We start from the raw sequence: 18,691 nt of genomic DNA, 5'->3' as shown, positions 1-18,691 counted from the left end.
GTCAAACCTCTGGTAAATGTTTTAAGAAAATCTTCATACTGTCTAACAAATTAACATTTGAATGTTTTTTCCACATTTATTGTGAACATGTACAGGGCATTGAAGGCTGTAATGTATTCTCTGCCAAAGCCTTGTTAGAAATTTTAAAATTAAAAAGTAACAAGACATTTAATTTTGATATTGAACAAAATTGTTATGTTTGATTGGTTAAGTTAATGTGGATATATATCAAGTACTTTTATTTTTCAGTCATTGAAAATCCAGCCGCAGAAGACAATACTACCATATGATACCATTAAAACAACTTTCAAACTAAGAGTTACAACAACAACAACATAACCTTTATTAAGCTCAAATCACAAATATAGTGACACATGAGTATACAGTGACAATGCATCTTTTACAAAGAGTTATTAACAGTTGTGACATGGTGTTAAACTTTACATAGAAAAAAGAAAAGAGAAAGACAAGTGGAGATGAAAAAAGATATGAGACATACAGTTGAACTGGAATCAAATATAAAAATGCAGAGAATTAGTGGCATGTATTACATTATGATTTTAACGATTGAAAGTTTTTCTTTATCATTTTAGTTAATACAAGAAAACTATTTACCACAATTATATAAAGCTTTATTTCATGCCCTCAGTATCTTGATACAAAAAGCATTTTGTGATTGTCCTGTTGGTCCAGCTTTGCTATGTAACAAAGCGTTTTTTACCATTTTATTTAACATCATACTCCTAAATTGCTGTTGACTTATTACTTATTCAACCATATCTTTCTGACTCATTTTAACCTCAACTTAATTTGGACTCAAAATTAAAAATGTGCTTTTTCTTTGTTAACTAGATTTCTATATTTTCTTCTAGAAACAACACCATTTGACACTTATGCAACTGTTGCTTTTAACCATTCTGAAACTTACCATATCCTACACCGTATCTTGAATTTTATGTAATTATATGCCCTTACTACAAAGTAATGGGGATATACGGGAAATCGCTTTTAATGTTTGTCATTCTTTGTGTCTAGCTGTTCATAAGCAAAATCTTGTTCAAAGAAGTTTTCAATGCCATTCATGCAATGTTCGTTCTGATAAGAAGTTGTGCATCTGATAGCTTTATCATTCCAATTTAAAAATTACAAAAGCCCCCCCCCCCCCCCCCCCACCTTTTAGTCCAATCTCAGCTGAGTTTGAAAATGTTTCTGGCTTGTTGAAAAACATGGGGGCGGGGCAGTTTTCCTTTGTGAAGCTTGGTATGAACATTTGTTCTATTTATATCTGGAACAAATTGGAAGATTGTTTTGGTCTGTTGAAAAACATGGCTGCCAGGGGACAACACAGTTTTCCGTATATGGCTATTGCAAGACCTTGTTAACAATTTAAGTCACATTTTTAGCTCACCTGAGCACAATGTACTCATGGTAACCTTTTGTCTGTCTTTTGTTGTCCTTCGTCAACATTTGTCTGGTTAACACTGTAGAGGCCATATTTATTGTCCAATCTTCATGAAACTTGGTCAGAAGATTTGTCCCAATCTCGGACGAGTTCATAAATGGTTTCAGTTGGTTGAAAACCTTATTAACAATATAAGTGACATTTTTAGTCCAATCTTCATTAGCAAAACATGTGTCCCAATGATATCTTGGACGAGTTAATAAAATGGTTCTGGTTGGTTGAAAAACATTGACGGGGCATTTTTCCTCATATGGCTACATAGTAAAACCTTGTTACCTCTGTAGAAGTCACATTTTTGGCCGTTTTGATTTTTTTGCCAATTCTCATGAAATTTGGTCAGATCATTTGTTCTAATGATGTCTGGGACGAGTTTGAAAATGGTTCTGGTCCGTTGAGAAACATGGCCTTTCGGAGGGCAGGACAGTTTTCTTTATATGGCTATAGCAAAATCTTGTTAACACCTCTAGATGTCCCATTTATAATCCAATCTTCACAAAACTTGGTCAGGTCATTTTTCCTCACTATTTATCTCCTGAATTTCAAAAATGGTTCAGTTTCCTTTAAAACATAGTCACCAGGAGAATGGGGAAGTTTTCCTTAAATTGCAATAGTGAAACCTTGTTAACGCGCTAATGGCCTCCTTTAATGGCCAATCTTCATGAAACTTAGTCAGAACAGTTGTTCCAATAAAATCTCGGCTGAGTTTGAAACTGGGTCATGTGAGCTCCAAAAAAAGGTCCATAGGTCAAATAAATGGCATGTTTATACTCTATATACTTTCGTTGTCCAATATTCATACTAGTACTCTTGTCTAAATGCTTAATGTTGCATTGAGTTAGTGCAAGTCTGGTATTTTATCAATGGCATTTTATTCTGCATAACTTAACATGGATAACATATATTTGTGTAGACAATTTAAAATGCCTTCACAAAATAGCAGTATGTGATATACTAGTATTCTAGTGGCTTGAAAGTAGAACAGGTGTTTTCTTACATCACATAATATTGTATGATATTGTTGTAATAAATTAAGTACATATTGATGTTATCAACTGCATAGAGACAAGTACATCTTTGCTCTTACATATTTTCGACTCAAATCTTCAAAAACTAATAAGCATTGACACAATAATGATACACAGTTCACTTATATTGTGTGGACCATATTGTGTATTTTTATCTCAGTAATGTTAATGTGTTAAATTTTATTTCAGGCATACTTTCAGTTGAAATAGGGTACATGTATTATAAAAATGCATGACTTGTGATGCATTGCTTTGAGGAGATAAAAGATAATAGAACTGGTGTTAATGTCTCTGACAAGAATTAATGTAAACATGGACTGATGTTAATAGAAATAAATTAAAGCATGTATTACCAAATAGACAGGTAATTAATGTTTATTGATTCAGTAAACGGTTAATCATCTGGCGTTCTCTACATACACAATTATATTATGTAATTGTGATTGCTTGATTGCTTTATTTGGTGCTTACTTACTGGTATGCATAAGTTGCCCCTTGAAGAACAGGCTATTCAGAAAACTAAATGTGAAAATACACAATGACCATCTGATGTATATATATATATAATACATTTTTTGGCTTGCTCACCTGAGCTCAAAATGTTCTTGAGGAGCTTTTGTGATGACCTTTTTAATATGTTGCCCATCATCAAGATTTACATTGTGAAGTGTCTACCAGTCACTTTTATTGCATCTTCATGAAACTTGGTTTGAAACATTGTCAGGTGTGGTCAAAATCTAGGTCACCAGGTCAAACTGAAGAAAAAGCTTCTGAACACACTACTTAAGTCATACTTTTTGTTCAATCCTTATTATACTTGCTCAGAACAACTTGCTCAGAACATTTGTTCTAATGATATCTTGGTCGAGGTAACAAAAAATTATTGTCTAATGAAAAGCTTGGCTGCCAGGGGCTGTTTTTCTGTTATGGCTGTAGTGAAACCTTGAAAACACTCTAGTAGCCTTTATAGTTTGCAAAATCATCATGAAGCATGCTTAGATCAATTTGCTCTTATGATATCTTAGCTTATTTCATAATTGTTTTGGGAAACATCACTAAATGTTCCCTGAGCAGTTCATTTCCTTTGAGTCTCAAGTGAGTGATCTAGTTTGCTTGATTTTTTTAAAACATTTAAACATGTTGCTTCATATAAATATGTCATGCATTATGTGTGCTTTGTGGTGCCTGCTAGCCTTCATGTTTGCCTGAATTAAGCCTGTCAGAATGGCCTTTGGTGTTTGATATTTTCACGTTCTTTCTTAGGCTGTTGATGTATGTGTGTATATATAGTGAGAAGGTAAGGCTTAGGGTCATCAAAGATTCTTGGTGTGTTACAGTGTATGTCACCACTTTTTACTGGCTTCAATTATAGAAGTTTTAAAATCTGCTTATGAGTCTTGATTTGATATAATAAATATATTCAATGATTTGGTGCTCAACTTAATCCATCAAAGTCCTTTTGATATATTTAAAAAAATTGTCACTAGAATCATGGCAGTTTTCTTTACATGGCTATATTGAAATCTACTTAAAAACTTATTAAATTAAATTCATAATAATTTCATAAAAAATAATCCTTGGTTAAACTTTTACCAAAATCCTCAAAAAGAGTACTTATTTAAATTATCGATGTAATGTGTAATATCCTACGAACAAGGTCACATTTGGTTGTTTTTTGCACCATTAATGCTGTGGTAGTATTTGTTGAACTTTGTTGGGGAAGTTGCATGTTACTACTAGAATCATTGTAATGTATATTGAATGGATTGTTTGATATATTATGGTTTGATTTGTGATTGTTAAGTATTGTAGCATGTAATGCAAATATATTGGTGTTTACATTTATAAAAACTTGATGGTGTTTTATTCATAAATATGAAACAATAGCATTGTTTGATCAATTGTTTTGATTGTTTATTTATGGTAAAATAAAAAGCTTTATAGTGTTGTATAAAGGAATATGAGCCTGCTTGGTTGTTACACAATCTAGTGTTCTATGTAACTGATGTTTTATTTACTGCTTAAGTTTTGTGACAGTTTCATTGTTATTGATAGCATATAGTAAAATATTGAATAAGGCAACATTCAGTTTCTATAATTTTGACGACACAAATCAGTTTTTAAAGGTACATTTCAGGTTATCCAAAAGCAGTATGTTCTATTCTTGCAGTATGCTCATGATGGCTATGTGAACGTTACATAACTGAAATTCTGTTGAAAATGGTGGGGAAAAAACTAAACAAAAAATGTCTATGTTAAACACGTTCGTCCTTACTGTATTATGTTTTATGTAAATATGTTGTTAAAACCTCTCAGCAAATGTAATGTTTAAAGTACATCTGTGTATATAAATTATCAATCTTAATTGGTGTTTCTGTAATTGCTGTGTGCTTTGTTTTAGAGTGAACACTCATTAATGTTCGACTTTTGATAGTTATTGTAATGTTTTCATATCTTTATGATAATCCATTATAATTATAGTTAAATAAGGAAGTAGCAGATACTCTGACTAAATTATTGTTAAGCACCAACAAAATTATTTAATCTTACTGTATTCAGCCTCCTTGATATCTTTCCAATACAGTAAAACCTGTCTAAACCGAATCTCTGTCTAAATTTAACAGCTCTTTGGGGCCTTATGTTTATAACAAATTTGATCTCTATCAATGTTGAATAACCTAATAGATAATCTGGTTGAAACAATACTGCAAGAGCAAGGACTTGTTTATTGGTCTCACAAATAGGGCATAAAAGCCATGGTGAAAACGGGGCAGTTGTGTGATCATAGCTGAAAAAACAATAACCATCTTCCTTATTGCTTTTCTAGACAATATTTATAATAGTATATTTAAAGCAAATATGCATTTGTTTATATGACAACCTTGATAAACAGTTGGCCTGGGTTGACACTGCTCAATTTGGACAAGTTTTGATGTTATTTTTCAGTTTGGCTGATATGGTAGCATGAAAAATCAAAGCGCTGAAGGCACTGAAGTGTTCACAATTGCATAATCTTAGACACACTACAGTTTTTAGCTCATCTATTTTTTGAAAAAAAAAAATTACCTATTGTCATCACCTTGGCGTCGGTGTCCGGTTAAGTTTTGCGATTAGGTCCACTTTTCTCAGAAAGTATCAATGCTATTGCATTCAAACTTGGTACACTTACTTTCTATCATGAGGGGACTGGGCAGGTAAAGTTAGATAACTCTGGCGTGCATTTTGACAGAATTATGTTCCCTTTTAATACTTAGAAAATTGAAAATTTGGGTTAAGTTTTGTGTTTGGGTCCATTTTATTCCTTAAGTATCAAAGCTATTGCTGTCATACTGCAGGCAAAGTTATGTAACTCTGACTGGCATTTTGACAGAATTATGTGCCCTTTTTATACTTAGAAAATTGAAAATTTGGTTAAGTTTTGTGTTTAGGTCCACTTTATTCCTACAGTATCAAAGCTATTGCTTTCATACTTGCAACACTTATTAACTATCATAAGGGGACTGTGCAGGCAAAAGTATGTAACTCTGACTGGCATTTGGACGGTATTATGGGCCCTTTATACTTAGAAAATTTAAAATTTGGTTAAGTTTTGTGTTTTGGTCCACTTTACCCCTAAAGTATCATAGATATTGCTTTCATACTTGGAACACTCACAAACTATCATAAGGAGACAGTAAAAGGACAAGTTGCATAACTCTGGTTGTCATTTTTACGGAATTATTGCCCTTTTTTGACTTAGTAACTTTGAATATATGGTTAAATTTTGTGTTTCGATCCACTTTACTTCTAAAGTATCAAGGCTATTGCTTTCAAACTTCAAATACTTTCATGCTATGATGAGGTTACTGTACCTGGCAAGTTGAATTTTACCTTGACCTTTGAATGACCTTGACTCTCAAGGTCAAATTATTAAATTTTGCTTAAATTGCCATAACTTCTTTATTATGCCCCCTTCGAAGAAGAGGGGGTATATTGCTTTGCTCATGTCGGCGGACCGTCCGTCCACCAGTTGGTTTCCGGATGATAACTCAAGAACGCTTGGGGCTAGGATCATGAAACTTCATAGGTACATTGATCATGACTCGCAGATGACCCCTAGTGATTTTGAGGTCACTAGGTCAAAGGTCAAGGTCACAGGCATTTTAAGGATTTAGCATGGTTCAAACAAGGGAAACAACTACCGTTTATGCATGTCCTTTTTATTACAGCATTTGCCTACCTTTAATTCATTTAAAATCTCATTTTACAGCAGAGATTCCAAATCTGACCTGTAAATGAGCCCCATATTTACTGCCAGTGCTAGGTTACCTTTTCCCTTTACTACTACTACTACTACTACTACTACTACTACTACTACTACTACTACTACTACTACTACTACTACTCCCCTCCTCCTCCTCCTCCTCCTCCACCACCACCACCACCACCACCACCACCACCACCACCACCGTTCACAGTGACAAAAAACGTATTCACACAATGGCTGCTACTACAACTTATAGCCCATATAGGGTTGCATGCATGTTTTACATACAGCCCTTGTTTATGATTAGATTTGATTGATACTTTGACAAAACAACTCTTACCTGACATACCACAATAGACTCCACCCAAACCATCCCCCATGCCCTCCCCCCGAAACACCCCCCCCCCCCCCACCAATTTTTTTTTAAAGATCATCTTACAAATGACCACCACACCCTCACACTATACCCCCCCCCCACCCCCACCCCCAATTTTATTTTTTGAAATACCGTCCAACAATCGCACCAAAGAATCCTCCCTACCCCCCCACCCCACCCCCCCCCCCCCACCCCCGAATTTTTTTTTTTTTTTGCATCTTTGTTCGCATTTTTGGAATATAATGTAATAAATGACCACACCCCCAAAACTATACACCCTTCACTCCACCCCTCCCTTTTTTGTGATTGAAATTGAGAGTCCCTTAACCTTTAAAAAGAAAAATAGATGAGCGGTCTGCACCCGCAAGGCGGTGCTCTTGTTTAAAATTATGTTATAGCTTTTTATATCGCGAGTTTTAAATGAACACAACCCATTAAAATTTTTAGAGTGTTTCTTAAAGCACAGGTCGAGATGTGTGTGCTTGGTTTATCCTCATATTTATGTTATAGAGATAACTCAGACGAAATAACAACAATATGTCTCTTTTTCCACAATTGGTTGCTGCACTTGCAACCATCTTTAGAATTTTGTTTCCTTGCAAAAAATTAACAAGCCTATAATCATGTACATGTTGTGTTATGTGTATCTAATACTGTATTTATTTTCTTTAAATAATTGAGCAACAATGTTTTTAACATGACAGACTTTTAATGAAGCATTTAGTCCCGTTTCCCTGAAAGCAGCCAATATTACATATTTCAATGATAAACTGGCAAATGTCGTTGCACAAGCTATGAAAACCACTAGACTGGCCAATATCGTTGAACAAGCTCTTAAACCTTATAATTGCTGTCTGCTACAGTGTAAACAGGCAGTGGTTATCTATACCAGCTACAGTCGTCGTCTCTAGCGTAGTTAAAGCATACTGATTTTCAAAACACCCTCTCTACTTTAGCGTGAGCTATATAACGCTCACACTGAAAACACTAAATAAAAAAACAGCCATAATTAACACAAAATCAGCTTTAGATAGATTAACCTCATAAATGTTGCAAATATTTTTTTGAGAAGTTCAATAATTAAAGTACATGACTGGTGGCTGTTTATTAAATCAGAAGAAATTATTGGTGACAGATTATACAAATGGAAAATTCTTACTTTGATTGAAACCTTTGTTAGACTTTTGTGGTTGTGTGGTGCAGTGAAAGTTAGTTAACATGAACACATTGTTTAAGTTTGCTTTCAGAAAATACATGTACCAGTTTTAACACATTGAACTGCTTGTTCTGTAGAAATTCTTAAAAAAACGTGTTTTAGCAATTATAATGACTGAATTAACATATTGTTTATTTTGTTATTTTTGTGTGGTATAAAGTTTGTAAGAAAATCTTTTTTGATCATCCTAAAAATTTTGTTATTTTTTCATTTAAATTTTCTGTTTATTAATAACAACAAAATGTTTTGTAAATAACTTTTTTTAAAAGATTGCATTTTTATTATGCCCCCCGCCCCCTTCGAAGAAGACGGGGAATATTGTTTTGCACATGTCGGTCGGTCCGTCAGATGGTTTGTTCATGACAACTCAAGAACGCTTAGGCCTAGGATCATGAAACTTCATAGTTACATTGATCATGACTGGCAGATGACCCCTTTTGATTTTCAGGTCACTAGGTTAAAGGTCACAGTGACTCGAAATAGTAAAATGGTTTCCGGATGATAGCTCAAGAATGCTTAGGCCTAGGGCCGTGAAACTTCATAGGAACATTGATAATGACTGGCAGATGACCCCTATTGATTTTCAGGTCACTAGGTCAAAGGTCAAGGTCACTGTGACTCGAAACAGTAAAATGATTTCCGGATGATAACTCAAGAATTCTTACGCCTAGGATCATGAAACTTCATAGGTACATTGATCATGACTGGCAGTTGACCCCTATCAATTTTCAGGTCACTAGGTCAAAGGTCAAGTTCACAGTGACAAAAAACGTATTCACACAATGGCTGCCACTACAACTGACAGCCCATATGGGGGGCATGCATGTTTTACAAAAAGCCCTTGTTTTAATTAGAAGTTCTATATTTGTATGCTGTGCCATATTTTAATGTAAAAACAATTATATTGCACTTTGGATTACTTTTTGTGTGGTATCATTACATTTTTGACTTGCTGTATTAGATTTCATAGTCATTAAGATTTAAAAAGTAAAATACTTGAATAATAGGACATATAATGGGAACATCTGAAGCAATATGGGAAGCTTTTCAGCAGACGGGCAGCATGTTTTTTTTAAATGTATAAAATGGATCATCATGAGTTATGGTCCTTGAGTTATACAAAATTGTCCATAATAGCCATGTTGGTTCTTTAAAAATTCAATTGAATCATCAGCAACCTCGTGACTATGTTTGTGGGCATAAAATCTAGGTTAGGTATAATAACCATCTAGACCATCTGAAGATGAAGCACTTCTGAATTATGATCCTTGCATGATGAAAAGGTTGGCTTAATCAATCTTGTATGTTCTGTAACTCAGATTGTTTTAGTAATACAACAGCCAAACTTGATGACATTTTTGCATTTGTATATATTCTCGGCAAAGTTTGAAAACCAATCTGAAGCAATTCTGAATTATGGTCTCTGCTTGGTTTGAAAACAGTTCTGGTCCATTTAAAAACATGGCGGCGAGGGGGCAGAGTAGTTTTCCTTATATGGGTATTTTGAAAGTTTGTTAACACTCTAAAATTTTAATTTTTGGTCCAATCTTGACACAACTAGCTTAAAACATTTGTTCTAATGACATCTGTGCTCACTTTGAAAATGTTAACTGTACGTTTAAAAACAAGGTCCGTTGGGGGCAAGGTTGTTACACTAACATGACTATTTGGAAAACTTGTGAACACTATGAAAGTCACATGTTTAGTCCAATCTTCATGAAACTTGCTCCGATCATTTATTTTCATGATAGCTCAGCCTGGTTCTAAAATCGTTTTGGTCAATTTAAAAAACAAGACCCCAGGCCGTGGGGCAGTTTTCCGTATATGGCAATGGTGAAAGCTTGTTAACACTCTGAAAGTCATGTTCAAATCAAATTTTCATGAAACTTGTTAAAAACATTTTTTTCTAATGATATCTAGGCCAAAGTTCGAAATCATTCTGAAAACATTTGCAAAAGCTTCTCAGTACAGTTCAGTTCCTTCGGTCGTAAGATGAGTGACCTAGGGTGTTTGGCCCTCTTGTTTTTGTCAAATGATCAAAGTTAAGGCTAGTTTGATAGCTTCTCATGATAATGCAATAATTATGTCCTTTTGTTTACATTGATATACGTCAGGAAATCAATAATTACAATGATTGGTCAAACACCCTCAAGTTTAATTGACAGGCTAAACCTGAATTTTTGTTTAACTTCTTCAATTTTTAGTTGAAAGTTATACTGATTTTATTTTACAAGAAATACTGCGACTCAAGATATGAGTGTATAATATTATTGTACACACTGTGTAAGAGTTTTTCATTTTTTATGTAATAAGTAAATGTATAAACATATTGTAAATTTGTAACTGTAATATATTTAACATAGATTCATACAGTGTTAAGATAGGATTTTCATTGTTTACAACATTCGAGGGAAATAATAAATAGACTTCTTGATCTGTTTGAAATTATTTATACATATGTATATATTTATATATATATATAATGAATATCAACATATATTTTGCAGACATTCTAAAAGTGTTTTAGAGATTCGGTTTGTATTATCATATGGCTAAATATAATTTAAAAATATGCTTTGGTTTATATTATTTGCATTTTAATCTGTGATCAAATTTGGTATTATGTTAATGTAATGGAAACTGTTTTTAACTAAAATTAAATTGCTCTTTTATTGGATTAAAATGAGATGTGATAAATGAAATGTTGTTAATTTTGGAATATTTGTTCAATGGAAGTCCTGTCTCGTTGTTTGTTAATAGGCAACATAATTAAAAATCTTTGCTATACATGTACATCACAAAATCAGATTTAAAAAATATTGGATGTGACACGCTACTGTGCATTATTTTTTTAGAGGCCAAACAAAATCTTAAACAAATTACTTTTAAGTAATATGTTACCTATTTTCAAACAACTATGTATATAAAGTTCATTTTGATGTTATCCAGTTCTGTACTAAACTGCTCTGTGTATGAAGAAATAAAATTTCTTAAAAAGTAAGCATACACGTGTTTTTAAAAGACTTGGATCACATTTCAGATAAGGCTTTAAAAATGACGAGGTCATAAATCTGTATCATCCTCAAAATGAACTGCTTGACAAATTAACTGCTGCACATAACACATATAATGTTCTGTATCACAAACGATAAAAGGGGTGCCATATCATACAAAATGTTTGTGCCCCACAGAGTGGAAGGCAGACAGCAATGCAATAATGCACTTGTCCATCCTGTGATCCGTATGTATGTCATGAAGCTTTTGTTTTAAACTCAGAGGGACCTTGACGTTTGGCCATTTTTCTCAACTTGTGACACAAATTCATTAAAAGAAACAGTGTAAATAAAGCAGAGAAGAAAAAACAGTTTATTAAAAAACATATACTACAAATACCCATTTTATTAATTCCAGATTTATTTCATTATCTAATTTGTTTCAGTAACATCTAACTGTGGTTATAATTGTTAAAAACACAAATTATCCACAAAAGATGTTTTAACACTTTACTATTATTATGATGAAAATTATCTTTAAAATTGATGTTACATGTGGCATATGGTTAAGGGTAACTTGTTTTTAATAATGCACAATTTTGATATGAAGGAATTTATAGTTACCAAAAATGAGCAAAATATGTAACCTAATCTGAGTCAGAACTTACATTATATGGCAAATCAAGTACATTTTTAGCTCACCTGAGCACAACGTGCTCATGGTAAGCTATTGTGATCGCCTTTGGTCCGTCGTGCGTTGTGCGTCGTCAATATTTACCTTGTTAACTCTCTAAAGGTCACATTTAATGTCCAATCTTCATGAAACTTGGTTAGAACATGTGTCTCAATAATATCTTGGACGAGTTCGAAAATGGTTCTGGTTGGTTGAAAAACATGGCTGCCAGGGCGTGTGGCAGTCTTCCTTATATGGCTATAGTAAAACCTTGTTAACACTCTAGAAGTCACATTTTTAGTCCAATCTGCATGAAACTTGGTGGGAACATGTGTCCCAATAAAAAGAAATTTACAGGTGGTCATCTTTTGATTGCATTTATTGTCTTCGGTCCACCTTATGTTGGCTGTTTAAAAGACAACATCTTGAAAAACACAATACAACCAGTGAGCATGAAGGGTGTTTACGTTTACAATTAGCGCTTATCCTTACAAATCTACCAAAATGATGTTTACCATATCTTTACCTTATGGATACAGCTTTACAGTATAAGCTTTAACAGGAAGTGTCAAGTGTCAGCTAAGTTCACTCTGTAATGTACTCCTCTTTGTGTAGTATCTGCATGTATCTGGTTTGCAAGACAAATGTAGGGTGTGTGCATTACATTGGATATTATTATCTTTCACGCCCACCATAATTTGTTCTAAAAAAATGTATACCTTGCACATCATTTTTTGTTGCTGAAATTTGTGGATTGGCCAACCCATAAAATCAACTAAAAATTAATGTCCAATGAATAATAATGATTTTACAGTAATCACTTTATGTGTATTTCGTGTAAATCCTTTGTCCTGAATAAAAGCATGTGAACATTATACATTTTTGGGGCTTGGTCCAGAATATTTGATGGCTGAGTGAAATCTTTGTACCAAAGATAATGTATAGTGCATTTTTACAACATATGGCAAATCTTTTCCTTAATTTAAAAAGTGGACCTTCAAGTTGTATCTACAGCACTCAGCCCCTCTGCAGATCTGCCGTAGAATCATATGGAATTCTATAAAAATCGTTTGGTGGAATTCCGTGGAATATTGGCACTAATTTTCCATAGGATTCCATGGAATCAATGGAAAAGTGAAAAAACAAACAGAGGAGGGACTTGATATGGTATGGAATGTCGTAGAATTCCACAGAATGCTGTGGAATTCCATAGAACGCCGTACAATTCCATAGAATGCTGTGGAATTCTATAGAACGCTGTGGAATTCCATAGAACGCCATGGAATTCCATATAACACAGTGGAATAGAACACCGTGGAGTTCTATAGAATTATATGGAATTCCGTAAAAAGCTATGGAATTTAATAGAAAGCTGGATTGAAATCTAGAAAAAACAGATTATAGATTAATGGCATTTTATTGATTTTGAAAACAACTGTGCATGTACCTAAAAGTTTCATCCTAGAAGTTAAACTTAAGGTAATTTTGTAGAAATCTGCCTCTTTTACCATGAGTTTACCATATAAACACCATACGAACAAGACCTGGCATCAATCATTCAAATAAATGCTTAAAATTCAGTAGTGTTATATTCAGGGTCCAGTGTTGTGTACACTGTCAAAACTTACAAATATTAGAAGCAAAACTTCCAGTACCAGAAACAAGGCAGTTCAGGGACCGGTCTTATCAAAGATCTTACGACAATGTTAACTTTAGATTGAATTTTGTAATTTAAAAATATAGACCACCATGGAAAGTATGTTCAAAATTTAAAGGAGATAGGACAGATACTTGGGAAGTTACTGAAAGTTAAACATGTGAGTTTAACACTATTCTTCTTTCAACACTTTTTAGCTCTGGATGGCTTCAGCAGGTCTCGAAGAACATACTTCACGGCGTCCTTCATGGTAGAGGGCCATTTTTGCTTAATGACTTCTACAAAAGAGAAATATAGAAAACAAAATATTAAATGGTCAATAGTGTTGTTTTCTACTTATGGTGTTGCATTAACCCAATCCAGTCGGGAGACTTATTTAAAATACTTTTAATTATATTGCATACAGGCTGTAGACAAGTTCAGGTCCAACAATGGTTGGGCCTGATCTTGGCAACAGCCTGTTTGTATTTAGAACTACATTTCTTTTGAAAATATTGTCAAATTGACAATTTGGCATGCAAAGGGTTATAATACATTTACATAAATTATTCACCAACTTTCTGGGATAGAAATATAAAATGTTAAAAAAAGTGGTGTGAAAAAACAGCGAAATGGCATAATTGTTAAGTGACTGGAAAAAATGTGGACAACTGGATTAACCTTAAGTTTGTAAAAACAAAATGAACACCATAAGATATAATTACCAAAGATAAGTTTGTGTACCTTCGAGGAAACTAATCTTTTTCTGATCTTCAATGGCTGGCCGCCTCTTGAGGCTTCTCCCCCTAGTCTCCTCCTCCGTGAAGATCTTGCGAAACACCATTGCCGTTCCTCTCTTGTAGTCCTTGCAACCGTCTAACATATCCAAAATTTGACTCTGAAATTGTATTGTAAATGCCATTGTTAATCTACCACAAGTAATGCAAGGAAATCTCTTTAATGTTATGAGGGGAAAAAAAATGAGCAGTCATGCAAATGCTTGTGGCAACGGACCTTTTTCCTTACAGAGAAAGTACTGTATGCTAATCAGTCTGCACAGATCGTTTGCCATTAACTTTATTTAAATTCAGGCTAACTACACTTTCTGTCCAGAAGAAAATCATGAATTTTTACTAAACACTCCCAAGTAATTTTTTTTAATACCTCACTAGTGATACACTCTTGTATACTATTAACTCATTCAGCCGTGGTGACGCCTAGAGTCGCCTTTTGCTTATTAAGTATACCCTGATTAGACAGGTCCTCAGGAGCTGTCTAGTCAAGATATACTTTATCTTGAGTATGATTTATGATATACTTTATTTTCCTAAGAGTACCCAAAGAATTATCAATTTCCTTCATGCAAAGATAAAAAATAAAGAAAATCGCAAAAGTTATTTTGGCATTTTAGGTTATAAATATTCATGAGGTGTCAAAGTTTTCAAAAAAACAACAGGGCTTTTTGAGTTAAATCATGCTCACCGTAACATAACCGTTGTAAGTCGGTTCTTTTTCAGAGATCTGAAAACAAAAAACAAATTTTAGCCAAATTTTTTCTAATCATGGTCTTCTTTGTGTGCTTATGTGTGACCCAATAATAAACATTTTCATAGGTGCCTAAACTAAACCAATTCATGCAAATAACACAAATATTCCCAAGTGTTACTCTGCTAAAAAAGATGACTAAATACATGATGTACAGAGCACAGGGTAAAAAGCCCTGTAAATTACACCGCCTTGCGACCGTGTATAGCAATTTAAAGTCAATACCTTTAAGTCAATGACTACAAACAACTTGACCAATACACATGCATATCGATTGATAAAATGCTCACTCTGTCATCTCAAAACTTAAAGCCTTTATTTTTAAGAGAAAGTTTTGGCAAAAGAATCTCTAGCAGGGCTCGACATAACAGTTGTCCTATTGCCCCTGACAAGTTATTGGATCTGCAGGGGAAGTTATTTTAAAATCTGGTTTCTGTTTATATAGTAAATAAATCTTGAATAAATTGCTTAATGCACAAATATACATTGGCAATTGTTGTTTATAGAATACTTACTATGCATGATGGGCATGTGGGCCTCATCTGGATTTCAAAATTCATTGAAGAAACACCATAAAAAATTAAAGTGAAAATTGTTTGGGATTCCAGAGAAAGGTGTTCAAATTCTATTTTTTCAACCTTTTCAATACATTTCAGTTAGAAATAGCATTGATGGTGTTTATAGACATAGCTTTGGTCTAAATATTTCATATTTTACCACAATCATTTTGTTAATTGTCCAAAATTAAATATGCACAACCAAAGTTTAAATTTTAAGCAAATTTAAAAACAAAGCCAAATACTGACATCAGATTAAACACATATTTTGATGTGATGAAGAAAAAGCAAATTCTGACATATCTCTGGTAAAGATAATTCTTCCCTCATAGTTTTCTGCACCCCATTTTATGGAACATTTTGATTTTCGCTTGAAAACTTCAAATGTCAAGTCTCTGAGATTTTGTCGCACACTTACAAGTGTATTATCCTTTTCAAAGTAGACTAAACCAAACATCTTTAAACCATATATATTACAACACTTTTATAATGTTATGTCTTAATTTCATAATTGTTCCTATTTATAATTTTTTGCCACAAATTTTGTTATGTTATTAAGCACTGCATTCCAATGAATATCTTCATTAAAAGAGAGCCAAGCAGAGTAAATTTACCACACCTGACCCTGGTGTTTGGGAAAACTTGGGTAATTGGAGCTCTCTCTATCTTTGGATATCATTTAAAATGTCACTGCTGAGATACAGCAGACAACATTTTCTAACAATTTTCAGTATTTTGGGACAATTTATACAGCAATAAGCAAAGAAAAAAACTTGGTACACAAATTTGAACCTTATTTCACTCCATTGCAGATTTTCCTTGAAGCCTGTTGGATTAAATTGTAACTTTCTATGTTCCTTATGGTATAAAAAATACTGCTGTATTTTTTGTTGCTAATAATATGCTGTATTTTTTGGTCATTTTAACTATTGTATGAACTGAACATTACTTTTGGTTTTCGGTGAATAGAGAAATGTGACCTGCAATAAACAATTAGAAACTGAAATCAGAAGTCTGTTTCTTAAAATTTATTCAAGCCCATTTTGAAATGTTGTATCAGAATTTTTTCAAGTCCAATATTCTGCCTCATTTTTCTACCAAGTACAGAAATTCTTCCTTGCTAAAATGCAAAGTGCTACAAATCTGTCTTGTAATAATAATAAGTGTTAAAATTCTGTCTGGTGTAATAATCTTTACAGATACAATTCTGCTTCATTGTTATTCTGCTTAGAAAATCTGTACAGATTTCAAGGTATTCTGGGTCTGTGTTCTCTTTGTACAGAAAAAATGAATTCTGTCTTGATTCTGGGCAGATTTTGTACAGACTCTGTACAGAATTTGCATAGAATTTTCGTACAGGCTGTAACTGTGATCTACTTTGCTGTCGGTGTCATGAACTGTAATGAAATTATTGTAGGCCCTGAGTTTGATGGCATCAAAGTATTACACTTTGCAGGTTTTCTTAATTTATTAATCCATACAAAATTGACATGAGTTAATTTTAATGCTTAAAAAATCATAAAAGTGAATTAAAAATTGTCATAGTGAGGTAATATTGGTTTTGAATCCCAATGCATAGGAATTAATAACATCCTGTAATCCTATTCAGTAAACAATTTTGAAATGTCTTGTACTTCTTACTAAATAATCTTCAAGTCATACATGCCATACGTCCCGGATTGTCCGGGACAGTCCCGGAAATGAAGAACTTATCCCGCTGTCCCGGAAATCTGTCAAATGTCCCGGAATTTACAAAATCCATATATACATGTACCTTAAGTTATCTTAGGCTTAACTGCACCTCCTGTTATCATATCGATTGTCTCACGTTCGCGGTCAAACCGAAAAGGCGGCATTGTTTAATGTGGTTGTTAATTGACTTTAATCTACTACGTCATTATTTCCCGCTGCGTAAGGGCAAAGGATAGTTGTTCACACATCTGAAGTTCAACACCGCGGAGTAAAAAACTTAAAGCAGTTTATGTTTGCACGTTTAACCGACAAAGAAGTTGAGTAAAAAAGTAAGCATATAAAAACGCCATCCTCACTAGGTTTATTATTGTCTTGTTCTAAACCCCTAGTAAACATAACGTTAAAAATAATAAGTGAATTTGAATTGCGTTCGCCATGTCAAAACTTTTTATTTATAAATGTTATAAATGAATAATGGCGTATCAACAACTACGCGTTACACACCGGTCTTAATAACAATAACGCAGTTACGTCACCATCTATGTTTAGAACGCTTACACTGAAAACACGTGGCTTGTATCTAGTAACGGAAGTAGTAATGTTTAATTTGACGTTAATAGATTAAGTGTATTTCGGATAGGCTTTCGAACTTATGCAATTAACGATGCGAAAAAAAAGGAACGTACCAAAAATGCATATGTCTATAAATATCGCTACATTTTATACGTGTCCCGGAAAATCGGCAAAAGTCCCGGACAATTTAACTCAATGTCCCGGAATTGGTCTGAAAAATTATGGCATGTATGTTCAAGTAGTTGTCTGTAATACTTACCGTAATTTTTAAAGTTATTTATGTACTCGTTAATTTTGCCAATAACTGTTTCTGTCCCTGAGAAACCAGCAAAAGTTTTCTAAGTAATTTTCCATTGATTTCCATCCAAGAAAATGTAAAAGTTATTTTCCATTATGATTTCCAATGAAAAAAATGGCTAAGTCCAACTTTTCATGGTGTTTTCCATATATTCCGTAGAAACGCATGGAATTTTAGTAGAGATTCCATGCAATTCCATAACAGCTTCAGATGGAAAATTGGCAAGTGGACGGAATTCCATCAAATTCCATTGATTTCCATTGAATTCCATATTTTCTATAGAATTTCATAGAAAAGTGCTAATAACTATGGCAGATCTACAGACCGGTACAGTTGATGAGATCGGTAAGTTGTGAATAATATTTTCAATGAATGTGCACAAATATCAACCAACTTGAT

General features: G+C 33.5%; 1 protein-coding gene across 1 annotated transcript in view; it reads left to right on the top strand.

Moving 5' to 3' along the window:
* Window positions 1-18,691, top strand: part of LOC127860275 (uncharacterized) — a 271,820-nt gene that overhangs the window by 240,551 nt on the left and 12,578 nt on the right. The window lies entirely within an intron of this gene.

This window comes from Dreissena polymorpha, chromosome 15 (genome assembly GCF_020536995.1).
Source record: "Dreissena polymorpha isolate Duluth1 chromosome 15, UMN_Dpol_1.0, whole genome shotgun sequence".
NCBI classification, from domain to species: domain Eukaryota; kingdom Metazoa; phylum Mollusca; class Bivalvia; order Myida; family Dreissenidae; genus Dreissena; species Dreissena polymorpha.
This window is presented reverse-complemented; position numbering and strand designations above follow the sequence as displayed.